The sequence below is a fragment of the Panthera tigris genome, chromosome B2, assembly GCF_018350195.1.
Source record: "Panthera tigris isolate Pti1 chromosome B2, P.tigris_Pti1_mat1.1, whole genome shotgun sequence".
Taxonomy (NCBI): Eukaryota; Metazoa; Chordata; class Mammalia; order Carnivora; family Felidae; genus Panthera; species Panthera tigris.
The window spans coordinates 3310622-3318693 of NC_056664.1; the positions used below are offsets into that span (position 1 = coordinate 3310622).

The following is an 8072-nucleotide window of genomic DNA, read 5'->3' on the forward strand; positions in this document are numbered from 1 at the left end:
GCTGTCCGCTCCTCCGCGCTCTGTTCCCCCGCTCACTCAGGACCTTTATCGTGTTCTGGGGCTGGACTTTGAGGTTGTGGCCTTTCACTGGGAGCTCGGGTTTCTTTCCAGATGCCTCTCCGGGGACAGGCGTCTGTGAGAACCAGTACAGCGGGGCAGGGACGCCAGAGTCTGTACACGGGGCCTGCGGGTGTGGTGCCTGAATATCCAGTTTCCCTCTCTGTCCCGTGACTTTCCATCCAGCCATCCCTCAGGCTCCCCCTCTCTATGCCTTAGTCTGCGTTCTGGCCTCTAGTCTCTGGGTCTCCACGCAGGGACCTCGCCCTGCCCCCTCCCTCAGCCCCTTGGTCGCCCCGCTGCCCCACCTTGCCCTCTCTTTGTTCCTCGGTCCCTCACCCTCTGTCGTCTTCTCTACTTGAGTGACTCTCTGTCCAGGTCTCACCCTGTCTGCTTCCTAGTCTCCCCGTCTGTCTTATCACCTTATCACTGCCCCCCAGTCTCACCTCTCTTAAAAAAGCCTCCTTTGGAGAAGAAGGATTTCCTTTAGTTTTAAAGAGACACAAGCACGTCAACACTCTTTTTACCCTTTTAAGTAAAAAGGAGGTCTGGCCAGGTGGCTGGTTGGCTCAGGCGGGCAGAATGTGGCGCCGACAGCCCGACGTCATGGGTTTGATCCCCAAACGGTCCAGGAAAGGCATCCGTTCTTGGGCTGGAAACAGCCTCTCCAACATAAAATTGAGACTAAAGTTGACTTTACTTCCTAATCCTCAGCAGAGACACCTACCTTCTTTGTCCCCCTTTCCAAGGGGGGTGGTGGGGGGGAGAAAACAGCAACTTGAGAAAAAGTAGCTTAAAGCCTTGAAACGGAAATTTCAGTAAAGAGAACCAGGGCACAAAGCCAGGGGTTGGCGCTGGAGAGACGTGTGACCATCCGAGCGCCCGTGTCCTTGTCCCTTTCCGTGTGGCCCTTCTGTGCTTCATGTACCTGATTGTGCCCGCCTCTCTGCGCTGCCTCTCAACACTGTTGAAGTTGATATTTCTTATTGTTAAAAAACCAAGTTAGACACAGTGCGTACTTTCCTTTTTAAAAAGCTGCCAGTTTGCTTCCACCAGAATTTCCTTCCATGGAAACAGGTTTTGTTTTGCTTTGTTTTGTTCTCTGGATCTCTAAGACCAACAACAGTTTTGAACATACAGCAGGCATTCGGTAAATATTCGTGGAGTGAATGTATGAAGCTTTTCCATCAGAGGGTGTCGGTACTTTGCCGAATCTGGTTAACACACGGTACAAAGGAACCGAGGTCTACCCGAGTCACTGCTTATGACAAAACCGTATGGTTGTGAAGGCCACACCGCCGCATCCGACACCCAAGAATATCAGCAATGGAAAATGAATCAAAAATGTAATCCCAGCAAAAAATGAAATTGAGGTGTTTGAGATTCGATGAAGGGGCTTTCTCAAAGGATGGTGAAACCACCACCCACTACTTGAAACAGAGCCAAAACTCATTTGGGGAGGGAGCTGGGTTGGTAAGGCACCGGCCCCTGAGAGAGCTGAGGGGTGGATGATGTTTTGGGGGAAGGGGCTCAGGGAAGCGAGGATGTGCTCGGGCTGAGCTGGTTGACCGATCTGTGGAAGCGTGACTGTTTGGGAGAGACTGGTTGGTGGCGCTCAGGGGCCTGTTTGTTGGAGCGAACCCGTGTCTGACTGGCTGACCTTCAGAAGGCAGGGGTTGTCAGTGATCCATTGCCTTGAAAACAGTTATCGCTGATAGGTTGAGTGGGTGGCTGCTGGTCTGGCTACAGAATAATCAGTCTCTGTTTTTTGGAAGTTTGTTTATTTATTTTGGGAGAATGAGAGTGTGTGCCTGCGTGAGTAGGGGAGGGGCAGAGAGGGAGGGAGAGAAAGAGAACCCCAACCAGGCTGGGCACTGTTAGCGCACAGCCTGACAGGGGGCTCGAACTCACAAACAGTGAAATCATGACCTGAGCCGCAATCGAGAGTCACGTGCTTAACTGTCTGAGCCCCACCCCCCACCCCCCCCCACTCCCCGCCCCACCAGGGGCCCCGGATCAGTCTTTTTCTAAGTTTGTGGTAAGTTTATGTTCTCAACATTTACTTCGACCTAATAGCAACATTTCTTCTTCCTTCCTTCCTTCCTCCCCCCCTTCCCTCCTTCCTGTCCCATCTGTTTGTTTATTTTAATATCCAAGTAATGTATAATAAAAACGATTTTTTCTCTGAGCCTCTCTATCCATCTTGGACACAGTGACGAGATGACCAGCAGAGGTGGAGTTAAGGACACCGTGAGGCATGGGGGGGCTTAGGAATGCTGTAGGTGGCAGGGATGGTCATGATCGTGGGGTGGGTGGTGATGGAGTTAGAGTGAGAAGCTAGACTATGTGGAGCACATGACCAGGTTAAAAACAAAGGCGATTTTTATTTTGACCTTTTTGCATCAAAATAACTGGAAATAATTCATTACTGTGGTGGGTTTATTGCATTAACAACCCCAGCTCTTCTCCCCTCCCTTTATTCATGGTGTTCTTCGTGTGCCCTTGTCGTGCCTTCCCCCTTTCTTTTGGCCGAGCCCTGTGACCGATGTTGGCCAACGCAGTATTAGCAAACTTGACAAAGAAGCTTCTTGAATACGCCCTTTACTCTTTCTGCTTGCTTGTTTTGGTTCCTGTTTTTTTTTTTTTTCTTTTAAGTAGTCTTTATTTTTTAGAGCAGTTTTAGGTTCACAGCAAAATTGAGTGGGAAGTTCTCATATACCCCCTACCCCACCACACACACAACCTCCTGCACTATCAATGTCCCAAATCAGAATGGCACATTTACTACAACTGCTGAACCTACAGTGACACATTATTATCATCCAAAGTCTATAGTTTGCATTTGGACTCCCTCTTGGTGGGCATTCTGTAGCTTTTGGCAAATATGTGATGTATGTCTACCATTATAGTATCGTACCGAATACTTTCACTGCCCTAAAAATCCTCTGTGCTCTGCCTGTTCCTCCCTCCATCCCTCCTAATCCTGACAACCTCTGATCTTTTTACTGTCTCTATAGTTTTGCCTTTTGCAAATATCACAGAGTTGAATCATATAGTGTGTGGCCTTTCCAGACTGGCTTCTTTCATTTAGCAATATGCATTTAAGGTCCCTATATATCTTTTCATTGCTCAATAGCTCATTTCTTTTCAGTGCTGTATAATATTCCATCGTGTGGCTATACCATGGTTTACTTATCTACTCACCTCCTGGAGAACATCTTGTTTCCAAAGGTTGGCAATTATGCATAAAGCTGCTATCCACATCTGTGTGCAGGTTTTTGTGTAGGCGTAAATTTTCAACTGATTTGGGTAAATACCAAGGAATGTGGTTGCTGGATTGCTTGGTTGCTAAGAGGATGTTTAATTTTGCCAGAAACTGCCAAACTGTCTTCCAAAGTGGTTGCATTCCCACCAGCAACGTTGTGAGAGTTCCTGTTGCCCCACACCCTCCCCAGCATTCCAGCATTTGGTGTCGTCCGTGTTTTGGATTTTGGCCATTCCAACAGGTGCGTGGTGGTGTCTCATTGTTTTTATTTGCATTTCCATGACGACATGTAATGTTGACCATCTTTCATATGCTTATTTTTTTCTCCTATGTTATCTGCTAGGAGTTTTATAGTTTTGTGTTTTACACTTAAGTCTATGATTCTTTCTTTTTCTTTTTTGCATGTGGACATGTAATTGTTCCGGCACTATTTGTTGAAAAGGCTGTCTTTTATCCATTGTATTGTTTTTTTTTCCTTTGTCAAGGATCAACAGGTTAAATTTGTGTGGGGTCTGTTTCTGTATGCTTTATTCTGTTTATTCTTATCCATTTATCTGTTCTTTTGCCAATAACACAATGTCTTGATTATTGTGATTTTATCATACTTCTTGAAGTCAGGTAGTGTCAGTCCTCCAACTTTATCCTTCTCTTTCAATATTGTGTTGACAATTCTGGGTCTTTTGCTTCTCCATATAAACTTTAGAATCGACTTGTTAATATCCCAAAACAATTTGCTGGGGGTTTGATTGGGGTTGTGTCGAATCTATAGATCAAGCTAGGAAAAACTAACATCTTGTCAGTGTTAAGTCTTTCTATCCATGAACATGGAATATCTATTTAGTTCTTTGATTTATTTCATCAAAGTTTTATAGTTTTTTTTTTCCTTGAGAGAGAGAGAGAGAGAGAAAGGGAGAGAGAGAGAGAGAGAGAGAGAGAGAGAGAGAGAGAGAGAGAGAATATGAACAAGTCAGGGGGTAGAGGGAGAAGGAGAGACAGAATCTCAAGCAGGTTCCATGCCCAGCACAGAGCCTGACACAGAGCCTGATGCAGAGCTTAATCCCACAACTCTGGGATCATGACCTGAACTGAAATCAAGACTCGGACGTGTAACCAACTGAGCCACCCAGGCGCTTTTGTACTTTTCTTCACGTATAGACTTTGTACACATTTTGTTAGAATTGTACCTAAGTCTTTTATTTTGGGGGTGTAAATGTAAATCACATTGTATTTTTAATTTCAAATCCCAAATTTTCATTGCTAGTATGTAGGAAAATGATTGACTTTTGTATATTAACCTTGTATCCTACAACCTTGCTATAATTGCTTTTTAGTTCCAGGAGGGATTTGTTTAGTATTTTTTCCTGGTTGTTTTTGCCTTGAGAACTTGCCTGGGTTTAGCATGCTGGAGACTATGAGATGTGTGGAGATTGTCTGATTGTTTATTGTTCACCAGATATGTGAGTCAATCCAGCTGGGACCTTAAACAGTCTAGTCAGTCCTGACCTATATTAGTTAACCACAGGCTAGTGAGATAAATAGATTCTAATTATTTTAAGCTACTGAATTTGGATAGTTTGTTAAGCAGTAGATTTGTGGCAGTAGATAAGTGTTGTGTACATTAAAATAGCATTCATTTTACTCCAGCAGAACTAGCCTCCTTGGTATTCCTTAAATACACAAGGTAAATTCCATATCAGGCTCCCTGTGGGCACTCTATCCTCTGTCTGGAATCAATTTACCTAGACAGCCCCAAGGATCATTCATTTTCTTCCTTCATATTTTTTGCCCAAATGTCACCAATAATCCATTTAGAATTTGAAAATAAAAATTCACCCCTAATGTCCTTCTCTCAATTTTTTTCCTTAGCATTTATTGTCACATTGTATTGCATTTTATATGTAACTTTGCTTTTAAAAAATTTCTGTAATCCTGCTGCTAGAAAGGGAAGAGATTTCTATTTTGTTCATAGGTGTTATCCCGGTAACGAATAGTGTATGACACAGTATATGCGTTCAATACATATCGATTGAATGAATGAGTGATTAAGTTCTTTGTTTAAAGACAAGAGGACATAGTCTTGAAGAGAGGGGGTGGAGAAAACATCACCATAACTCCTTCCATTGCCTTTCCCTCCTTTTAATATCTAGGGGCTAGATGAAGTGGAAATTACCTAAAGAGGATTTTAGGGTAAGATCACGTATACTCTAGCTGGAAGGGTCTCTTAATTTAGCAAGATCTATTGAGGGTCTAGATTAATCATCTTGATGTCATTCAAGGGCAGTAGTTCATTGACCTCTATGCTGGCAAATAGGGATTAATGTGAATCAGTAAATCAATGTAATTTTCGCTTTGAATCTATTATGTCTGTGGCATTATTTTTGCTCTTTCCAGTTCTAATTCCGCCCCCCCCCCAAAAAAAAATCCATCTAAATACGTGACCTATCTAAATACGTGAATCATTTTGGGGCAGAGATTTTTATGGAGGATCAGGTTATAGGTCTCCTCACAGGTCACGTGCCAGCCCACGGATTGGCTGCCTTTGAGAGCTCTGACCTGGAAGTTGAGCGTCAGCATTACACGTGACAAAACATGGCCGTCCTCCAAGACCATGTAGCACTTTCGTGATTGCGGGCTGATGGTGGAGCGGTACCTATCCAATGAGACTGAAGACGTGGCCAGCTAGTGGATTGCTAGTCAATTACTCAGAGGTGGACATCTCATGGTTCCTTCAACTCTTTTAAATGTTAGCATAGTTCCAGAACCAGTCTTCATATATCTTTGTCCTGAAAAGGGAAAATAACAGAGAAGAGAAAGATGGAATCAAAATCTACTTGTGACCTGTTGCTATTATCGAACTCTGGAATATTCTTCAGTCTCCTCAGGGAAAGGAATTTTTTTGTACTCCTGTCAAAATTTTTTTGTACTCCTGTGTTTATATATATACACACACACAATGGAGTATCACTCAGCCGTCAGAAAGAATGAAATCTTGCCATTTGCAATGATGGGGATGGAACTAGAGTGTATTATGCTAAGTGAAATAAGTCAGTCAGGGAAAGATGAATATCATATGATTTCACTCATACGCGGAATTTGAGAAACATAACAGATGAACACAGGGGAAGGGAGGGACAAATAAGAAAAGCAGAGAGGGAAACAAACCATAAGAGACTTTTAAATACAGAGAACAACCTGAGGGCTGCTGGAGGGGAAGTGGGTGGGGGGGGGGTGCTAAGTGGGCAAGGGGCATTAAGGAGGGCACTTGCTGGGATGAGCACTGGGGGTTGTATGTAAGTGAAGGATCACTAAATTCTCCTGAAAGCAATAAAAGATACAAGTTAGCATGTCTAAAACAGAACTTCCGGAAAGAGCCTAAATGTCCATCAACTGACGAATGGATAAAGAAATTGTGGTTTATATACACAATGGAGTACTACATGGCAATGAGAAAGAACGAAATATGGCCCTTTGTAGCAACGTGGATGGAACTGGAGAGTGTGATGCTAAGTGAAATAAGCCATACAGAGAAAGACATATACCATATGTTTTCACTCTTATGTGGATCCTGAGAAACTTAACAGAAGACCATGGGGGAGGGGAAGGGAAAAAAAAGTTAGAGAGGGAAGGAGGCAAACCATAAGAGACTCTTAAAAACTGAGAACAAACAGGGTTGATGGGGGGTGGGAGGGAGGGGAGGGTGGGTGATGGGTATTGAGGAGGGCACCTTTTGGGATGAGCACTGGGTGTTGTATGGAAACCAATTTGACAATAAATTTCATATATTGGAAAAAAAAAACAACAACAGAACTTCCAAGTTTTCCCTGTCCACGCTGCTCCCTCCCGACGCCCCCATTTCAGTTAAGGGCAAGCCCGTCCTTCCAGTTCTGCAAAAAACCTTCAGGGTCATCGCCGATTCTGCCTTTTCTCACTCTTCCCATCCATTTCCTCAGGGATTTCTCTCGCTCTACCTTTAAAGTACAGACCGTAACGACTTTCCAGCAACCCCACAGCCACCATGCTGTCCAAGCCACAGTTAGCTCTGATGAGCCGCCTGATGACAGGGGCTCCGTAGTCTCCCATTCTCTTCTGCATGCAGAATATTCTCCACAGATCTGGCAGAGGCGTCCTTCTAAACACTTACGTCGTGTAGCGTCATTTCAATGCTTAAAACCCGGCGCCTTCCTATTTTATCCGAGTGAAGGCCGAAGTCCTTAAACAGCGGGCTAACAAGGCCGCCCTTGACCTGTCCGCTCCTTGCTGCCCCCTCTCCGTCTCCTGGAAGTCCTCTCCGCCGGGCGCCCTGCTGCGGTTGTAGGGGGCTTCTTGATCCCCCCTTGCGTGGACGAGCCACACTCCCCTCCCAGGCCTATCCCCTCCGGTTTCTGCTCCAGGCGGATGCAGACGCCCGCTCCGCTGGACAGCCTCCCTCTCCCCACCCCCCTCCCCCGCAGCCCCGCAGAATCTTCCCCCACCCCGGTGGTGAGGATTCAACAGTGTCTGGTTGAACAAGGAGAGGAAGCGAGGCTCAGCTCTGGGCTTGTTTCTAATATAATTCTTGTAATTAAAAGTTCTGGGCTGCAAAGAGAGCACAAAGATTTGAGACTGGGTGGAAATGTGAGTAAATTTAGGTAGACGATTTCTGGAACAGAACTTGGGGGAAAAAGAAAGCAAGCCCGCTGTTTCCGCCCGGTTTCGAACCGGGGACCTTTCGCGTGTTAGGCGAACGTGATAACCACTACACTACGGAAAC

General features: G+C 45.0%; 1 non-coding gene across 1 annotated transcript; it reads right to left on the bottom strand.

The window, feature by feature from the left end:
* Positions 1 to 7999: 7999 nt before the first annotated feature.
* On the bottom strand, positions 8000 to 8072 carry TRNAV-AAC. The gene has a single exon. It is a non-coding gene; the product is annotated as a tRNA-Val (tRNA).